The sequence below is a fragment of the Zalophus californianus genome, chromosome 7 (assembly GCF_009762305.2).
Source record: "Zalophus californianus isolate mZalCal1 chromosome 7, mZalCal1.pri.v2, whole genome shotgun sequence".
NCBI lineage: Eukaryota > Metazoa > Chordata > Mammalia > Carnivora > Otariidae > Zalophus > Zalophus californianus.
In genome coordinates this window covers 18,345,344-18,361,895 of record NC_045601.1, presented here as the reverse complement: position 1 = coordinate 18,361,895, position 16,552 = coordinate 18,345,344, and the positions used below count along the sequence as shown (strand labels likewise).

The 16,552-nt window shown below is 41.3% G+C and overlaps 1 long non-coding RNA gene across 2 annotated transcripts in view; it reads right to left on the bottom strand.

The window, feature by feature from the left end:
* Nucleotides 1-9,879, bottom strand: part of LOC113926748 — a 33,699-nt gene extending 23,820 nt beyond the window's left edge. For both annotated transcript variants that reach the window (XR_003521413.2, XR_003521414.2), the window contains exon 1: nt 9,623-9,879. This is a non-coding gene — a long non-coding RNA (uncharacterized LOC113926748). The remainder of the gene's footprint in view (nt 1-9,622) is intronic.
* Nucleotides 9,880-16,552: the final 6,673 nt, after the last annotated feature.

Here is a 16,552-nt window from a genome sequence, read left to right as displayed (position 1 = left end):
AAGGCAAGAAGATGGAAAATATAAAGGACAAGTTGAGAAACATGGAAGAGAATTTAAGAAGGAATAACACAAATTTAATTAGAGTGCGGGGAGGACAGACTGTAAAGAATGGAGAAAATACTAATCCTCAGAATCAGGAAGCCCTAAAATCCAAAACAGAACAAATAAACACAAAGAAATCCACACTTAAAAAGGTCATAATGAAGCTGCAAAACATCAAAGCCAAAGAGATTAAAAGTCTCCAAGAAACAAAATTCTAATCCACATTGTTTCGAGAGGAAAGTCTAGCAAACACTTAAGAAATAAATAATTTGAATCACATACAGACTATTCATGAATAATCCTTACAAAAGATGGTTATTAGAAGGAAATAGTTATTGACTGATCTCTTTCATGCAAATAGAGGCAAAAATCCTAACTAAATATTAACAATTTTAATCCAGCAGTGCATAAAAAAGATAATGCCATATAAGAATGTTTTTTACAAGGCAGACAATGTTTAACTAATGTTAACATCTGTAATGTTAGCATCTATTAATGAAATTTACCACACTAATGATTTTTAAACTTATATAGTCAGTTTAATAGAGGCAGAAAAAAATATATACACTATCTAGAAGTCTAAGCAAAATGTGAAATTTTCTTTAAGATGAAAAGGACAGACAAGATCTTAATGATTTGACTACAAATAATAAATCCCAAGTTTGTCCAAGTATTGCCCATTTAATTTTTATAACTTTCTCATACTTAAGAAAAAGATCTGAGCATCTTAGATGAAAAACCAACAGATTTACTAGAACCATTAAGACTGAGATAACAGTCCCTGTATCCTCCGGGTAGACCCAGTCTCAGGTACTTTTAGTGACCACGAGGGTTCTTTGTAGAAGGGAATTGGGAATTTAAGGAAATGGAAATATGCTTTTCCAGTATTAAAGCCACTATCTTTCCCCAATATTTACCTTGAAAATAGTTGTAAAGTTTTATTTAAAAGTCACTTATTTTAGTATCAACAAAATTCATCAAAATGTGTTTTATTCTTTTTTTTCCATTAAATTCTAGAGAATCATACCTTTCATCAGCAATGTCTATCACAATGACAGGCTGGTACCAGAAAGCAGTTTGCAGTGCTATTAAGGAAGGTATTTGATTTAAATAAGTAGATACTATTCTATGTTGGGAAATCCATGAAGCAGACCAACAGGGGAAGGAGAACCTATGAGTAAGTAACTAGTTATTTCAGGATTAAGGAAGGGGTCTACAGTTTCAGGTCAGTCATTTTTGTACACAAATGGGGAGTTTAGATTAGAGTCAGGCATTAAATTTCCTAAGAGAAGAAAGGAATGCAAGTCAAACTACAACTGGAGATTAGTCTCTAAAAGCAAAAGCGAGCACACACATACACACACACACACACACGGAAAAAATACATATACAGAACATATAAATACTTCTTCTCGAATCTCAAATTCACATGCAGTGCGTGGAAACAGAAATGATGTTAAGTGGAAGACATTATCATCAGTTTGATTTGTACATTTTGAGTAACTATGACTGGCCCATTAAGTATGTCCAAACCAGAACAGCACTTTGCCTGAGAGAAAACTAGGAATGGTAAGTGGTGGCATCTTCTAACAAGAAATTGATGACCCACATTTCTTGAAGAACTGATTTTTTTTCTTCAGTTTATGAAGAATCCTGTCCTGGTTGCCCAATTAGAGTGTCAACTACGGGATCTTCCAGATTCCTCGGGTGGAGTAAAATCTCAGTTGCCTAAAGTTTCTGAATTTTTATGAACTACTTCTTAAACTGAAATCACAGAAGTAACTAGTAAAAGACTTCTCCGGGAGAATTTTGTCTTTAAAGAATAATTTCTCCCCCTTTTAAATAACTTTTACCCTTTATGTATAAAATGAGTTTTATAGCATGACAAAAGGAGTTGTGTTCCCTAATGCCAAATTTCCAAGAAATATTGAGCTGTGAGGCTGAGTAAAGTCACCAGGGGGTTGGATGAGGAAAGAACAGAAAGGAGGTATTAAGGATGGATTTGAAGTCAGCCCAGTAAAGCTGGGCTGTATTTTTTACATCCTCATGCAGGTGTGGAATAGGTGGAGAGGTGAATTTAAGAGGGTTTAGCATTTGATCTGCTGGTGTATCAAAATGAGAGAGGATGAGAGCGTTAAAGATATAAGTAAAGGAGTCACTCTAATGATTGTCCATGACGTTTTAGCTGAATAAGGAATTAAGGACATGGAGATGGGTGAGGTCATCAGGAAAGGGTGAGGGACAGTAAAAAGGGAGTATTGAACTATCGGAGCTGACGGGGCTGAAGGATGGGAATGGGGATCCTAAAGGAATGGGCATGAAATATATGAGGTGGTGGCATGTGGTGGAATGAGATGCTGGAGGTAAAGAGTATCTCAGAGGTATTGAAAATGGCAGGGTCTAGGTATGATGACCATGGGAGTCACATGACTGAGGTAAGTGCGGAACAAGATGATTGGAAGAGAGGAGGTCAAGAAACTGAGAGGCCAAGGTTTGGGAAGAATTTCCTACATGGTTATAAAACTTATCATGAGTTATAATAAGTGTAGTTTTGCAGAGAGTGAGCCAGGAGCTAAAATCTTCAAGAAGTAAGAGAGATTGCCCTGGAAGTTGGTAGATAACTACAAGGTTATGGCATGAACACATAAGATTCAAAGGTGTTTATTTTGAAGGGAAGACACGAAGAAGAATCTAGAAGGAGCAAAAAGACTTGTACCTCACTTCTAGATCCAATGAGAAGAGGACTGTAGGAGAAAAATGGCTACCAGCTGAGAGAGTGGGTCAGGAAACAGCGTCCTTGGTGGTACCAAGTTTCAGACAGGAAAAAGTGAAGAGAATATTCAGAAAAGTCAAGGGTATGGGTATTTTGCCAGTGACAGATTGTTTTCCAGAAGGTGCAAAAGGCGGCTTCCCACAGCATGATGGGAGTTAGCACACAGGAGATGAGGGGAGAGCTGGGCTTCAAATGGTGGCAAGCATGATTAGGGGCAACAGCCATGGTGACATCAGTCCTGAAGCCTCTAGGCAGAAAGTAGTGAGGATACCATAAGTATTGTGGGACAACTAAGAGGGTGGCCTTGCAAGGAGTGTGTACAATTCTGGGGATCCCTTTTGAGCCCTGATATTGAAGGCAGTGTCATGCTAGAAGTCTTTGGATCTGTACTACACACAGCTGAATTATGTCTTAATTGCATGTGACTTGACTGTCCTGAAAGACTGCAAGGCCTCCTATCGTTGTGTTTTTTGCACTGCACTTTCTTTCTCTACTTGACCATCATACTTGCTATGGGTGAAATTGTGCCTCCCTTCCTCCAAAATTCATTATGTTGAAGTTCTAACCCCCTGGACCTCAGAAGGCGGCCTTTTCTGGGTATAGAGTCTTTACAAGATAATCAAGCTAAAGTGAGGTCCTTAGGGTGGGACCCTAATACAATTTGACTGGTGTCCTTATAGAAAGGAGAAATTTGAACACAGAGATGCACACATAGGGAGAATGCCATGTGAACAGGAAGATGGCCATCTACAAAACAATAAGAAAAGCCTGGAATAGACCCTTCCTTCACAGCCCCCAGAAGGAACCAACTCTGCCAGCCCCATTAAAGAGAATAATATACTCAGTGACAATTAGTGAAGATGGTAAGGATTGGCTAAAGTTTGGTCAAGCAAAGCTCCTTTGTCGCACTTTGATCCCGGACTTCTGGCCCTCAGAACTGTGGGACAATACATTTCTGATGTGTAAGCCAAGTCTGTGGCACTTCGTTATAGCAACTCTAGCAAATTAATATAATACATCTATATGTTGAGCTTCAGAGCAGGAACTGAATTTCATCTGTAACCCCAAATGCTAGCAGCTGAGCATATGCCTTACTCAGATTTAACTATCATTGAGATCTTGTATAGTTGTATTTTCTTTTTCGAGTGTTATTTTTAAACTATAGAGCAGTTAGACAGGGAGCCAGTGGAATTGTCTGAGGACTTTGTCTGCAGGATTAAATTATCATTAGAATCTTGAAAATCTTTCCAGGAGTCAGGTTATGGCTGTACTGTATGCTATAAACAATCTGGACCCAGCACCATCAACTAATATTCAATTAACTGGCCTCAGCTTTATGCCAACATCAGACCATTCTCATTGCTATTTCTCTTTCACTTGCCCTACCATTTGGGTGATTGAACCCAATTTAGAGAGAGAGAGAAAGAGAGAAGTCTTTCCTATGAATCCAATTCACAGGACTTGTATTGACCCTATATATGACTTTGCCTGTGTCTTCATACCATATAAGTAGAGGTATTTTTTTTAACCTGCTCCTCTGAGAGGAGGTAGGAACCTGGGTCAAGTACACCTTTGATATATTATTACTAATTATATTCTGATAATTTATTGAAAGAAGGGAGAATAATTTGGGGGGCTTTGGCAGCCTGCGTGAATAGAATTGATGATGGGGGAAAAACCATATTATGAATAGCCTTGGTAGTGGAATATATTTGAATGGGATTAAAGATATTTATCAGCAGTAAGGGTGACAGTTCATGGTGTGATTTGCTTGGCTATTCAGCTATCTGAATATGATGAGATCTTTCTAACTCAACTTCCACTGCTAATCTCAGAATTCATAGTTTAAATGCCCACAAGCAGTAAGATTATCATTAAAAACCAATTTCAGCAAAAAACAAGAAACAAGAATGTCAGCAGAAATGCAAAGTTCTAAATTAAATTTGAGAAATTATGATGCAGGATTTGGAACTGTCTGAAGTGTGCTTTCAAATTCATATTCTCTCTCTCTCTACACACACACACACACACACACACACACACACACACACACACACACACACGAAACCTAAAGAGTTTAGCAAACTTTTTAAAGGTTTTATATATCGTATCACTGGCTTCTTCTCACTGTAATATATGTATGTTACATATAATAAAAGATGTTAAATCTATAAAAGTGAACACAGTACAGGAAGTGAGTGAACTAGTTGTTCCAGTTACTTATTGCTGTATAACACATTATCCCAAAACTAAGTGGCTAAAACAGTATTATCTCTTATGGTCCTGGGGTTGACTGGGTTCAGCTAAGGGTCTCACTTGGGGTCTCTCATGCAGTTGCAATCAGTGGCTCGAACTGGAGTCACCTCAAAGGACTCATGTGCCTGGCAATTGATAGTGACTGTCTGTTGAGCTCTTAGCTGGAGCTTTCAGCCAGAACACCTGCAGGTGGCCTCTGCTTCCTGATAGCATAGCGGCTGGGCTCCCAGAGCAAGTATAACAAGAGAGACCATGGTGAAGCTCTATCTTCTTTCATGACCTTGCCTCAGAAATTGCATCACTTCCTCTCTAGTCCCAGGCCTACTCAAATAAAGGGAACATTAACTCCACTTCTTGATGGGAGGCATGTAGATATCAAATTATAAGAAGAGTATGTAAGATCAAAGACCTTGATGTGGCCATCTTGGAAAATATGATCTACTACATCCTCTCTCTGGCCACAGTAATTCACAACCCTTCCACATGTACGCATTCTCAACCCCTCCCATCAAGAACCCAAGAACCTGAAGCAAGTCCCTGAAATCAAAATGTTGATCGTAATATTACAATCAGTATGTGATCTTTAAGTGTTTATAATTTTCAAGTATTAAAATTTATTTGAACCCTAGTATAAAAGAACGAATTATAAGAGAGAAAAATCCCTGTTGTTGCCACCTGCTCTGTGAGTTAGCAGACACTCACACATATCTAGAGGCGCCCTAGGCTAGTGGATACCAGGCTAGGGGAGCCTTGAACTCTTTAGTTCAATCCTTACTGAACTACCAGCAGCATTATTGAAATAACTTCTCTTACTTCCCGGCAAGTAAAGCTCAGTATTTAGAAAAGTTTTCATTCATTCAAAGCCTCGCTGGGGGCATATGTGCTGATGAAAACTCATTAAAATCTTACACTTATGGCCTGAACCTAAGAAAATAGTCTAGGTTGAGCAGAAAATACGCAGAGTTCTCTCTATTAATTCTCTCACTGATAAAGACTACAATCATTGCTCTTTTTCAAATTGAGCTGGTTCTTTCATACCCGGTATCATTCCATTTTTACCAATACCTTATAAAGGAAAGTACTCCCTTGAGATAATTTCCAGTGCTGAAACTATCTTTTTTAAATGCCACCAACATTTCTTTTTTAATTTTTTTAAGATTTTATTTATTTATTTGACAGCGAAAGGGAGACAGAGCAAGCACAAGTAGGGGGAGGAGCAGAGGGAGGGGGAGAAGCAGGCTCCCCACTGAGCAAGGAGCCCGATGTGGGACTCGATCCCAGGACCCTGAGATCATGACCTGAGCTGAAGGCAGACGCTTAACTGACTGAGCCACCCGGGTGCCCCACCACCAACGTTTCTTAAATCTTAAGTCTTCTCTAGACACTTAAATCTCCATCCCCATCTCCCACCCCTACCCAAACTGCAGGGACACAAAATGACAGGTAATCTTTGCCCTCAGAGAATTTAGGATCTAGAGAGGGATGAACATATAAGGAAGAAAGGGAAGATGTAAGACATACACGTAACTGTTAATTAAGACAGCATTGGACATGGAGTCAAAAGATCACTGTTTTAGCCGAAGCATGCTATATAATTTTTGATAAGACACTAAATCCCCTTTATCTTAAGTTTCTTCATAATTAATAAATAATTTCCTTCCACACAATGATAGTAACATCTTCCTGATATATTGTGTTTGTTTGTTTATTTAAAATACACAAGCTGGTTCTTGTAAAATGCTTACCATGGCTCCTGGTACATAGTAAGCACTCAATAAATGTTCATTTCATCATGATGTAGCAGCAATGGTGGCAGAGCATGTGGGAATGCTTTGTAAGCTGAAGTTTTATATCAGCATAAGGTATTTCCATTAGGCAGAATATGTACATCCTATTGAATCCTGCAATTCTCTGCTTACCTACCAACATCCCAAACACTACCTTTTGATGTTTCTGGAGACTCTGGGGCTTCCCTGCTCCACCCCATCCCCACTTTCTTCATTATCCAGAGCCCAGTTCAAAGACCATCTCAGCTTTAAATCCGTCTAACCCCATAAGGTCAAATATGTAACCCCGGCCCATGTTCCCTTCACACTTCACCTACACCACGATTCTAGTACTTTTGTCTCACTTGTGTATGTGTCCCTTGTATCCAGAACAGTACCTGGTGCATGATGGATGCTGATGTGCATCTGGTGTTAATGCAGTGGGAGTGTCCATGGAAATCAAAGGAAAGAGATGTGTGGCCCACATTATGGGCAGAACCCTGACCTTGGGCCAGATTTCAGGTGTAGCTCTGGCTTTTTCAGACTTGCTGTTTACCTTTTAAAAAAAAATTATTTATTTGAGAGAGAGAGAGTGTGCGTGCGAGTGGGGAGGGAGGAGGGCAGAGGTGGAAGGAGAGAGAGAATCTCCAGCAGACTCCCCATTGAGTGAGGAGCTTGACGCAGGACTCTATCCCACAACCGTGAGATCATGACCTGAGCTGAAATCAAAAGTCAGACACCTAACCAATGGAGCCACCCAGGCGCCCCTGGACTTGCTGTTTACCTTTGATCCACACTGCTGACCTGTGGTTTTCTCATCTGTGAAATAGGTCATGAAAGCCAAAAATTACTGCAGTGTACCGCAAAGTCCTCATAAGTGTATGAGGAAGATACCAGTAAGCCCACTTCACAGGTGAGAAAACGAGCATTCAAGAGAGCTTTAGCTTGCTTCAGAATCCCACCTCTTTATGTACTATAGTCAGCTCTGTCCACCTGGCGAGTCCAAGCTCCTAGCTGCTAGACTCCACAATGGCTTATTACAACAGATAAGATCTTGGTTCTTTCTGACTCTGAATTCCGGAACATCATAATACAGTTCCTCTCCTGTCCCTCCTGTTCTCTGTTTGTCACAGGAAAGACATTCTAAATCTACCCCATTCTATTATATAGTGTTTTTCAGGCCTAGAATATTAACCCAGTGGAAGTCAAGGCCATTATTCCATCTCTTCATTTTCTCCCCAGAATGCAGTGGCTGGGGTTAATGGGGGTTGGGGGGGAGAGGAGGGGCGGTGCTTAGCAGTGATTTGCTGTAGTTGAAACAGCTTTCAAGCAGATGACAGTGAGGCCATTAGAGTGTGATAAGACCCAGGCAAGAAACACAACAACCGTGCTTTTCATTTTTGTTTTTCCCTTGGATTCTTGTCCCAAGGCCATCTATTAGGCATTTGCGCAGCTTTTTGGTGAACAATTCTAAACCAATTCTAGGTAATCCTGTTACAAAATAAACTAGAGCAAGTTTTCTCAGTGTTGGCACTATTGATGTTTTGGGCTGGATGATCCTTTGTTGTGTCAGGCTGTTGAATGCTTTGTAGGATGTTTGGCACTGTCCCTGGGACCTACCCACCAGATAAAAGTAGTACCACCACTCTCAGCCATGACAATCCAGGCTGTCTCCAGATATTACCAAAATCCCATGGGGGTAAAATCCCCCACCCCTCAGCCTCTCCATCCCCATTTGAGAAACTGAACTACGCCGAACGGTCTAGGTGGACCCAATTACATTCATTACATTACACAGTCCAGTTTTGAATCAAAGACATTTTCACCTAATGAAGTGAGAAAATATGACCTCCACTGGGGAAGACTGTTCTTCTTCCTGAGTGAGCACTTGGTCCCTCAAGCTCACCCCTCACTGGTAGGCTACCATCCCAGGGCTTTGCCAGGACTGTCATCCATGATCCTCAAAAATCTAGGGCAGCAAAAGCAATGTTAGGGTTTTGTTACACCAAAGTGTCCCTGAAATTCAAAGCTACTTGTTTATCAAGATGTATTCCCCTGTCACTATGACAACTTGTGTTGCCTTGGACTGCAAAGAAAAGACAAGGAATGATTGAGTGGGGTTTTTTTCTGTTCATGTATTGTACCTTAGTTCTGTCTTAGTCTGCTTCCCAAATAGAATAATCAATGCCATTATCTCTTCCTCCCTCATCTAAATCGCATCAGGCCTCTACAGTAGATCAATAGTTACAACAAAGAAGGCTGAAGCTTTCATTCCAGGGGGACTCATTACTCTGCAGCCCAGGATCTGGGTATGGATTCCACGTAAGGTTATCTACTCTTCCGGAGGAGTTAACAACAGCTGTCAGTTATTAATACGACGCCACGACCCCACCATACCGGCTGCGTGTGCACAGGGAACATGTCCAAAACCACACAAGCCTGCTTCCTTCTCTCCCCCTTCCTTTGACTTCCTCTTCCTGTTCATATTATTTAAAACTGTCTTCTCTGGCAATGTAAAATGTTTGAGACTTCATTGAGATTCTCAGCCAGTACAGGTTGCATATAAGCAGACTCACATCTGCTGCGGTATTACAAAGACTAATTAAAATAAATTCAGATATTAAATTAGTCCTTTCAGTAACATTTATTGCATAAGCCACTGGGCAGTAAAATACACCATTCAGTTAAGCTGAAGAGAACAATTGATTTTTAATCGTATTTCTTGACCAGCCCTAAAAAGGAGGGTAAAATAAGAGAATGATTATGCCCCCATGCCCCCACTTACCAGTTTTCCAATAGCAGCTGTTTCCCCTATGGTTCTTCTTAGCCTTGGAGCCATCCTATTTCATTGCCATTAGGGATTAGCCTGTGTGCAGTGTGAGCTAAAACATCATCATGGACAAACACTAAGGCAGACCTTCCTTAGCGGAAAAGCTGGTCACTACTGTCCCCAGGTCTCCTCCCCACTCTAAAAGATTCTGCAATGGCCCTTGTTTCAACCTGAGATCCCAAAGAGGGACCACTTGTTAAGAAAGCTCCTGAAGAGACTATGGACTCTGAGAAACAAACTGAGGGTTCTAGAGGGGAAGGGGTGGGGGGACGGGTTAGCCTGGTGATGGGTATTAAAGAGGGCACGTACTGCATGGAGCACTGGGTGTTATATGCAAACAATGAATCATGGAACACTACATCCAAAACAAATGATGTAATGTATGGTGATTAACATAACATAATAAAAAAAAAAAGAAAGCTCCTGAGGTCGGGGAAGATCAAAATTATGCTTACTTATCACCAATTCTTCAAATCCCTTATATAGATTTTTTTACTGCCTGCCCATATGATATTTTAGTAGTTTAGCTGTACAGCGGGAAATCAGTATGGTTCCACCTCATTCTATGTATCTCTTTGTGTGAAAATGAGTTTCCCACAGACTTCAATGACCTCAACTTTGTTTTTTTCAGAGAAGAGATTCGTTTTTTAGTTCACAAAAGCCTTTATTTGAAGGCTTCTAGGCATAGTGCTCAAAGTCTGACCTCAGTCTACTACTTATTGTTCTTCTGGACTTACTTTAAAGAAAAATATTGCAAAGAACAGAAGTGCTGTGACATTTTTACACCTTTATACAATTCTCCAGGTAATTCCTTCGTAATGCTGACGAGCCAAATTTCTTTAACATGCTCTGAAATACCCCAGTAACTGCCTCCGGTGAGGAGATTCATTTACTCTATTGGAAGTTGTGTTGCATTGCTAGTTATTACTGGGCTCTGAAACTCTCAGGACCTTTCTTCTTCTGGAATCTGGGTAGGACACAGAGCAGTGAGGCTGGAGCAGGTGCAGCTTCCAAAGGCACAGAAGTCAAGAGCGGTTCGTACACCTATCACCACCATCATGCCTGGGACACAGGACTGGAAAGCTCTAAATCTCTGAATCCTCAGATCGTTTAAGACCCTTGAAAAAATACCTTTATTTCCAGGCCATCTGGTCGATGATTGGGTTAGTGACAAACTTTGTTAAGTGGAATTCAGGCCATTAAGAAAGCATTTCAAGTAGTGGGATTTCCTTTTAAAACTTTGCCTCATAAAAATTATATTTAAAAGAAAGACACCTTCCCTCTTATAGTATTGAGCCCATGTGGATTACACTTTTTATATGATACTTTTATTGAAAGGAACTGACATCGTATTTATTTTGTGTGCCATTGGGCCTCAATTATTCAATAGCAATTTTATGTGTTTTTCGTACGGTTGTTTCCTGTTCTGTTGGTATATATCCTGTACCTGTTCAAAGCTTGAAGATACAACTTTGTGCTACAATGTTTTGTGTGCGTGTGATTCAACCACAGCCTCCTTCCTATCCCCTTAGATGGAAAAGGAAGTAACAATAATTAGCTTCCCAACCGTTTCCTGGGATGCCTGACTGAGTCACATCATGGGCTTTTTGTCACCCTCTCCACCAGCTGCCCAGCTCTGTTGTTCAAGGTATGAGGCACCACCCTCACCTTTATTTCTTTGCAGATATAAAGTATTTCCATGAGACATTATTCTGTGGATTTCTTGGAGGCCTTTTTAATTAATCACCTGGCACCTGCCCTGAGTTTAAAAGATGCTACCTGCCTTCCTGGGGTGAGACAGTAGATTAATGACTAAAGGCAGCTCTCCTGGTTACTCATTTGATTCCTGTGTTAGCATTTTTTTTCAAGAATGATTTATATCCATTTCTAATTTCTCCTATAGTTTTCTACTTGGGACTTACCCTTCTTAAGTTACCATTAGAGAGGAAATTGTGTATGTGTGTTTGTGTGTGTGTGTGTGTGTGTGTGTGTGTGTGTGTGTGTAAATACTATGAATACATACACACTGAACAGACTGCATTTAGGAATGTTTTGGAATAAGAATATGATAGGTTCTTTGCTACACTCTTCTCTCTTGCTTTAGCACAACAACCAGTAGGGGAACTAGATTTTTTTTAGAAGTTTTCATTAGAGTTAATTTTTAAAAATTAAAAGCTGTCAATATCACTAACATAGAAAATGCCCAAGAAGCTGGAAGACTGAGAAAAAAAAATAGGATTTCATAAAAACAACAGTATTAAACTGGCCAAAAAAGATGCTCCCTCCCACATTTTATTTTTCCAGGAGTTTGAAGGTTTCCGAGGTTTCTGGAGTGGAGCCTTTTCTCTCTCTCTCTCTCTCTCTCTCTCTCTCTATTCCAGTTTGAACTATTGATTGAGCTCTGCCTGTACATTTGCACCAGACCAATCCTAATTAGAGGCTGTTTAATAAATTGGAACTGTGCTGCCTGCAGCTTTGTGACCTTTGTTCCCTGATTGTCTCCCATTAATCCCCTCGCCCTCTGGTGTTGGAAACCTCTAAACTTTGGGAATGCACTGATTCCGGTTCCCTGTGTGGACCTTGTGAGCATGCTGGAGCCCTTTAGGAGGTTCCCCTGTGCTAATAACCATCTGTCATTGCCTGTGCTTAACTGCTTCAGCTATGACTGCCAGAGACCAAGGCAGGGCCTGAAGCAAACTGCTTGTATCTTTAAATCAAAGAGTGATCGTTAAGTAACATACCCCCAACATCTTTGCAATATAAAACTCTGAAGTTACATTAGGTGTAGCGCTTTAACCTTCGCCATATTGAAGAGGTAATGATATCAGAACCTGGCTTCTATCCCTCAAGGGCCCATAAACACACAGTGTGGATACCAAGTGATAGATCACAGGCTCTCACAGTATGTACTCCTGGTTTCTAATGGCTATTACTTTACAAATAAGGCAACTGGTAAATTCTACTACATCGTGGATGATCCGCTTCTACACCTCAGCTCTTCATGTTCCTCCGACAGTGTTTAGCATTCTCAGGAAAGATGACTATCCACACACTCTTTGGCACTACTCAGAAGACTTGCTTGCCACGATGGCCTGAGAATGGGGGGCCTTGTTCCTGAGGTGTCAGGAGGCACTGGGTATCAAAGTGGGCCACTTCACCATGTTGCCGTTCCTTTTTTCAAGGTTTATAAAGAGCAAAAGCAAAAAAAAAAAAAAAAAAAAGAACTATACATACAAAAGAAAATCCTATTGCATACAATATTTTTAGGAAAATTTAAATAATTCAAGTCTTTTTAATTGGCGAGGTTGGGGTAGAGGGATTCAGGAGCACATACACTACTGAAAGGTCGCCTGTTCAATATCACTCTAAATCATAATAGCCTCCGGGCAAACATCTCATGGAATTTTAGAGACGTAAGCAAAAAACCCTATTATCATAAACATCACTACATGCTGATGATCTCCCTTTTTTTCTTTGTTCTCTGCTTCTTTTCTTCTTTCCCTCACTTCCCTCTTTCTTCATAGGGCCCTATCCTTAAAATTTTCTCCCTTTGGATGTTATGCAATTTCGCTCCACTTTTCAAAGATAAATTTCTGGAAAGAGGATACTTCTATACTTGCTACTTCCGTTTCCTCACCTCCTGTTCACTCTTGAATCCACAGGGATCTGGTTTCTATCTCCAACAGCCTGCTCAGTTTTCTTTTACAAAAATCACAAATGATATTGCTCCCAATCAAGAAATCCAGTGGATAGTTCTGATTTCTTTTCAAATTCATCTTCTCTGCATTGTCTGGACTTATGGATTACTTCCTCCACTGAAAACCTCCCTATTTTGTCAAAGTTCAATGCTTCAAGCTCTCCTCCAGCTCACCAACCACTCTTCCTAGGCTTCCTTCATGGGCTCTGTCCCTCCCATCAGTGTTAAAGAGAAGCTTCCATGGTAACAGAAAGGAGTTCAGTCGTGTGCTCTGCAAGACATGCACTCATACAAAATTAAACAACAGTGAAAGGGACAAGTTCAAGAGGATGTGATATGAATATGGTTCAGAGAAAGAAGAAATTAAGAGTATGGGTTGGAGTAGTTCTGGAAGCATCATGACCACATGGATATGTGTGGCATCTGGGATTTTCTGATTGTATTTGGATCATGAAACTGATAGTCATAGGACCTTGGGCAAGTTACTTGAAGACAATGAGCACTTACTGGGGTAGTAATACTTACTTCATAGGATTGTAAGGAGAATTAAAACCATTTGTTGTTATTTTTATTGGTATATAGTATGTGTTTGCTTTATGAATATTTGTTCATTTTTCTTGATTCATAGAGAAGGGGAATCTTGAGAAGGCCTACAAAACAATGAAGTAGTATTTGGATAGGCAGAGAGAAAAAGGAAAGACGTTTTAGGGGAGTCAAGACAGGTGTGAGAAAAGCACTAGTGTAGAGGATTACTTCTAATGTGCTCAGTGTGTGGCACCCTGGACAGGAAAATGTGTGTGGTAAGTAGAGGAAAAAGACATTTGAACAGGTAGATTGTGACCATAAACTTATTTCGTGGCAAAGGTAAATGGTACAGCTTGCTTATATCATATTTATAAATGGCCCAATTTTGCTTATTTCATTGCAAATCTGGTTCAAATATAATACCTATTTCACTTCCCATCAATAAGGTGTTGTGAATTTATGCTTTAGAGTGCACCATCCTCTCCAACACATAGGACTGAAAGATAAGAAGCAAAATTAGCAAGTAGGCAATATGGTATTTAGAAAGTAAAAAGGGGGGGCGCCTGGGTGGCTCAGTTGGTTAGGTGACTGCCTTCGGCTCAGATCGTGATCCCAGGGTCCTGGGATTGAGCCCCGCATCGGGCTCCCTGTTCTGCGGGAAGCCTGCTTCTCCCTCTCCCGCTCCCCCTGCTTATGTTCCCTCTCTTGCTGTTTCTCTCTCTCTCTCTGTCAATTAAATAAATAAATAAAATCTTTATTAAAAAAAGGTAAAAAGGGCTCTGGAGAAAGAGGGTCCTGGAAAGGCCTTCCAAGGAGGTGACATCAGACAAAGACTTGCGTTGGTAAAGGAGTTAATTGTGTTGATATCTGTGGGAAGGGTATTCCAGGCAAAGGGACTAGCCATTGCAAAGTCATGGAAGCAGGAGGGTCCCTGGTATGGTTGAGGAAGAGCTGGGAGGCCAACAGGGCTGGAGCTGAGTGGGCCAGAGGGGAGGGAGGTTGGTGGAAGAGGAGGTCAGAGGTGATTGGGCCCAGATCATTGCGGCCTGATAGGCCACAGTGAAGATAGTGAAGTTCACGTTAAGCGTGATGGGAAGCCCCTGGGGATCTTGAAAAGCAGAGAGGTTGATGTGATAGAACTTAACTTTCATCAGGGTCACTCTGGTGCTGTGTGAGGGAGGAGACTCTTAGGCCCTTGCTCTCTCTCTCCTGCATCCAAGCCAGAAGAAGCAGAGGGAACTTGAGAAAAGGAGGGGGCAGAGAAGAAACTGAACACCTTCACCACACCTCCTCCCTGCTGCATCCTGCTAAGCTGCAGTCAGCCCGAGGTGGGAGGAAAAGTACTAGATGGCTAGATGAGACCTCTGACTGATATCAGAAAGGTGCCCTAAGAAGGTATGGGAGCTGGTGTATTAGTTAGGGTTCTCCAGAGGGACAGAGCTGGTAGGATAGAGATAGATGATGACATACATATAAAATGCGCACACACACACACACACACACACACACACACACACAGATAAAGAAAAGATTTACTGTAAGAATTGGCTTATGTGCTAATGGAGACCAAGAAGCCCCATGACCTACCATCTGCAACTGGAGAACCAGGAAAGCCGGTGGTGTAATTAAGTCCAAGTCTAAAGGCCTGAGAACCCAAGGGGCTGCTGGTATGAGTCTTAGAGTCCAAAGGCCTGAGGACCAGAAGCTCTGATATCCGAGGACAGGAAAAGATGGACACCCCAGCTCAAGAGGAGAAAGAGATTTGCCCTTTCTCCCACACTTTTATTCCACTCAGGCCCCCAGTGGATTCGATAATGCCCACCCACATTGGTGAGGGCACATCTTTTTTCCTCAATCTACTGAATCAAATGTTAGTCTCTTCCAGAAACACCCCCACAGACACACCCAGAAATAATGTTTTACCAGCTTTCTGAGCATCCCTTAGCCTGGTCACACTGGCACATAAAGTTAACCAGCCCACCTGGCTAAGATTTCACCTGCATGCTTGTTGGAAGGCAGTGGTGTGAAAAAATGTCCTGTTCATGTTTGATTTCATCTATATCAAGTCCACCTTATTCAACAGCTGAGTTATATATACTTATACACCATTATGGACATGGAGTAGTCTTAAAATTGTACATTAAAGGCAAGTTTTAAGTTCTTTCCTCTTATAGATAAAAGAAAATCAACAGAGGCACCCTAGTGGGTCACCCCACACCTCTCCAACTGAACACCACAAAGGCAGAACCTTCTGCTTGCACTGTGATGCCCCTGGAGTGCAGGTGACCAGTGAGCAGTGAGGACGGAGGAATAGGAGAGGCAGCATCCAGGTGGTGGTGGTGGTGCCTGATATTTCTGTAGTAGAAAATATGGGAGGAAAAGGCAAAGGGACAAGAACTGAGGCTCTGGGCATTCGTCCCACAAGGGAGGAGGAGAAGGAGGAAGGAGGGCATTCTGAGAACAATCAATCAGAAAAGGTAGATCCGGGAAAAGGATGACAGGGGCACCCAAGGGAAGAAGGGGAAGGAAGCCGTTGGGTTACAGACCAAAGAGGAGTGAGTGGTCAGGCGTAAGGAAGATGGTGTGGTTGAGTGCCCAGGAGGCTTATGAAAAGGGAATTTTACTTATAGATCAGGGGATAATGCTATAAAACTGAAAAGAAC